Here is a 4,804-nt window from a genome sequence, read left to right on the forward strand (position 1 = left end):
TTGAAGTTGACCGTGAAGTAACTCTTTCCTGTACTTCTGCTATCTAGAAAGCGGACCTCACTGTGCTAAATCTGCTGTTCATCCTACGTATGTCTTTTCCTCTTGACTCACCGTCAATATTTGTGGGGGGCTGCTATCTCCTTTTGGGGTTCATCTCTGGAGGTAAGGCAGGCCTGTATATTCCTCTGATAGGGGTAGTTAGATCTCCGGCTGGCGCGTGGTGTCTAGGGCATCGTAGGAAACACTCCCCGGCTACTTCCAGTGTTGTGTCAGGTTCAGGTCACGGTCACTTTAGTTCCCATCACCCGAGAGCTAGTCCGTTCGTTATTTTTGATTTCCCTGCCATTGGGGAAATCATGACAGGGGAGTTAAAAGAGCGAGATGTGCACTATTTCATTGGTGATCGGTGGGGGTGGCCATCTTCCTTTGGCCGCGCGTGCGCAGAAGCGGCGCTCTGCTGGCCGCGGCTTCAGGAAAATCGCCCCCACCGATCACCAATGAAATAGTGCACATCTCGCTCTTTTAACTCCCCTGTGCAGTGGATTCGGGACCTTGGGCATGCGTACACCACTACGCCACCAACGGAAAACTAAGCAAGATCTGGGGGAAGACACCACGCCCTTTTGACCAGACCAGCCTGATTGACAGGCGAAAACGGCTACTTTGGTAACTTATTAAGGCAGCATAGGTGGGGAATCGGGGTCCACAAAATACACTGTTGTAATGCACAGCTCAGGCCCTATTTAACAGTATTTTTATCTCATACTGAAAAAACGAGGTGACAGGTGCCCTTTAAGTAAAAACCGAAAATAAACATTAAAAAACAACCACAAGACAGATTTCATCAACCAAGGTATCATTTTCATCAGTATAACAGTGCTGACCTGACACTGTCTGTAGGTTACTGTGCACAATCCTGCTGAAAGGTTCCCTTTAAGGAATCAATTCTCTCCAGAACAATGGCAGGAATGTATAAAAATCACCTACTCCTCTGACATATGCATGTCACTTCACAAGTCATACTATAAATCTATTATAAAATGGGAATTCTCTTCAGTAAGATTAGCTAAAGTATTGTCAAACCCCTCTTGCCAATGTTGGAGGAACTGTGGGCAGCAAAGTGATATTTTGCAACATTTTCTGGAAATGTCCCAAATTAAGAAAATTCTGGGAAGAGGTCTCCCTTTTCATTAATCAATTCTTAAATAAAAATTTACCTATCACCCTTCAAATGGCCTTTTGTCATTGGATATGGAAGGCATTGACCCTTTGCACAAACCAATATAAATACACCTATTTTTGGTGGTTAAGAATTCCATTCCATCCTTTTGGAAGAAACCAAATATCGCCAAAGTTTCGGACGGTATCCAGAAAATTACGCTTCACAGATCTTATGAATATTCACATGCCTTAACAAACAATGATTCTAGGTTAAAGGGTTATAGTTTTACTTTTCAAAGGATGTGTGCTCATTTATACTGAGCACTGTATATAATAATGGCTTTATAGCACTTGGAAGTAGTTTAAATTCGTAATATAAACAATTATACATACAGTAGTTATGAAGTGATGCATGTTCTACATTGATGAATATGGTCTTAAAGCCTAGAGAAGGGCTTCCAATGATGATACAACTGATGGACTAAAAAAATTGGAAATGTAATACTAGATGGGAAAATTCACAAATGATTATACAGCCATTCTGACTTAGGCCGGCGTCACACTCGGCGTAAGACAATACGGTCCGTTTTTTACGTCCGTACTACGGCCGTAATACGGAGAAATGTTCCCAAAATATTGATCCGTAGTCAGGGTGTGTCAGCGTATTTTGCGCATGGCATCCTCCGTATGTAATCCGTATGGCATCCGTACTGCGAGATTTTCGCGCAGGCTTGCAAAACCGACATCTAATGGATTTATGTGCTCAAATGTTAGGGAAAACATATATACAGTATATATATATATATATATATATGTCATTGAGACACATATATATATATATTCTGTATTTAGATTTCATTCAGCGCGATATCTGTGAAAAGCCGGTGATTCAATTGCCGGCTTTTCATTTCTCCTGCACAAACCCGACAGGATATGAGACATGGTTTACATACAGTAAACCATCTCATATCCCCTTTTTTTTTGCATATTCCACACTACTAATGTTAGTAGTGTGTATGTGCAAAATTTCAGCGCTGTAGCTGCTGAAATAAAGGGTTAAATGGCGGAAAAAATTGGCGTGGGCTCCCGCGCAATTTTCTCCACCAGAATGGTAAAGCCAGTGACTGAGGGCAGATATTAATAGCCAGGAGAGGGTCCATGGTTATTGGTCCCCCCCTGGCTACAAACATCTGCCCCCAGCCACCCCAGAAAAGGCACATCTGGAAGATGCGCCTGTTCTGGCACTTGGCCACTCTCTTCCCACTCCCTGTAGCGGTGGGATATGGGGTAATGAAGGGTTAATGCCACCTTGCTATTGTAAGGTGACATTAAGCCAGATTAATAATGGAGAGGCGTCAATTATGACACCTATCCATTATTAATCCAATTGTATGAAAGGGTTAAAAAAAACACACACACATGATTTAAAAGTAGTTTAATGCAATAAATACAGCAGTTGTTGTAATAATTTATTGTTCTCTCAATCCATCAGGAACACCCTCGCTTGGAAAAATAATAAACGCACAAGATACATACCTTCTGGTGAACCGTCTCGTCCCACGAAGTAATCCATCTGAAGGGGTTAACTAATATTACAGGCAGAGCTGCGATAAACCACTCGCTCGTGCCTGTAATCCCCAGGTGCTGAAAGGAAAGCAGGATCTGTACTTACATTCAGTCGCGGTGAGGCGCCCTCTGGTGGATGTTCTCATGAACTGCAGCCTGGGAACTTTTTCCCACGCTCCAGGTCATATGAGGACATCCACCAGGGGGCGCATCACCGCGACTGAAGGAAATGTAGGTCAATGACCTACATTTCATTCATTCGCTGGGGAATTACAAGCACGAGCACCGCTGCATTTAGCAGGGCTCCTGCCTGTAATATTAGTTAACCCCTTCAGATGGATTACTTCGTGGGACGAGACGGTTCACCAGAAGGTATGTATCTTGTGCGTTTATTATTTTTCCAAGCGAGGGTGTTCCTGATGGATTGAGAGAACAATAAATTATTACAACAACCGCTGTGTTTATTTCATTAAACTACTTTTAAATCATGTGTGTGTGTGTGTTTTTTAACCCTTTCATACAATTGGATTAATAATGGATAGGTGTCATAATTGACGCCTCTCCATTATTAATCTGGCTTAATGTCACCTTACAATAGCAAGGTGGCATTAACCCTTCATTACCCCATAGCCCACCGCTACAGGGAGTGGGAAGAGAGTGGCCAAGTGCCAGAATAGGCACATCTTCCAGATGTGCCTTTTCTGGGGTGGCTGGGGGCAGATGTTTTTAGCCACGGGGGGGCCAATAACCATGGACCCTCTCCTGGCTATTAATATCTGCCCTCAGTCACTGGCTTTACCATTCTGGCGGAGAAAATTGCGCGGGAGCCCACGCCAATTTTTTCCGCCATTTAACCCTTTATTTCAGCAGCTACAGCGCTGAAATTTTGCACATACACACTACTAACATTAGTAGTGTGGAATATGCAAAAAAAAAGGGGATATGAGATGGTTTACTGTATGTAAACCATGTCTCATATCCTGTCGGGTTTGTGCAGGAGAAATGAAAAGCCGGCAATTGAATTACCGACTTTTCACTAACAGCGCTGCGTATTTCTCGCAAGTCACACTGCAGGTCCGTGTGGAATCCGTATTTTTCTCGCCCCCATAGACTTTCATTAGCGATTTTTTTGCGCAATACGCTGACAAACGCAGCATGCTGCGATTTTGTACGGCCGTAGAAAGCCGTATAATACTGAACCGTAATATACGGCTAATAGGAGCAGCCCCATTGAGAAGCATTGTGCCGTATGTAATGCGAGTTTTACGGACGTAGTTTCTGCGCTCTTACGTCCGTAAAACTCGCCAGTGTGACGCCGGCCTTAGATTTCCAAAGTAAGTACACCAGCCTCATCAGGTCTAAGGGATCTGTTTACCAATCAATGCAGTTTGTGTTGTGATATTTGTAAACAAATCCACTTTAAAATGGAACCTGTGATGTAATTCATGCAGCATGAAGCACAGGCGGCACAAATTGGAGACTGGAATCCTCATTACAAACATCTAACACAAAAGTAAATGGGACTGGAGATAAGTTGATTAAGACGACTAGTCAAGAGAGTGGATCCTGTCCATTTTGTTTCCTGCCTGACTCTTTTCAATAGACAAGTCTCTCTATATACATAATAGGCTGAGATGTGTCAGCTAAGCCGAGGCTGGAACAAACAGCGGTCTTGCCATTGCAGAAACTCATGGCCACTAAGCAGAATGGCCAGAAAGCCTGAAATGGAAACACATGAAAATAAAGTAAGCTAGCATATCCCCCGATGGACTCGGTTTATTAACTATTAATTCATTCATTTATATTCAGTGCCGTTATATTGGCATATATTTTGATATATTGGAATGTTTCCTTACACCTAGAACATTCTTTACACACAGATTTGTTATATTGTACCATGAAGCAGGCTCATCAATAACATTAGTCTTATTGACTTATTGCTAATTAACTACTTCATCTTAAATAGTACAGTGAAATACATGAAATGCACATTCAAAGTCCACTGTTCTCAGTAGGAACACCTGCAGAAATACCAGTATCATCATGATGGGATACGCTTACACCAGTTATTACTCAC

The 4,804-nt window shown here is 42.5% G+C and overlaps 1 protein-coding gene across 3 annotated transcripts in view; it reads right to left on the bottom strand.

Moving 5' to 3' along the window:
- LOC143784206 (voltage-gated delayed rectifier potassium channel KCNH8-like) overlaps window positions 1-4,804 on the bottom strand; it is a 730,833-nt gene that overhangs the window by 396,404 nt on the left and 329,625 nt on the right. The gene's annotated exons all lie outside the window — the stretch shown is intronic.

This window comes from Ranitomeya variabilis, chromosome 7, assembly GCF_051348905.1.
Source record: "Ranitomeya variabilis isolate aRanVar5 chromosome 7, aRanVar5.hap1, whole genome shotgun sequence".
NCBI lineage: Eukaryota > Metazoa > Chordata > Amphibia > Anura > Dendrobatidae > Ranitomeya > Ranitomeya variabilis.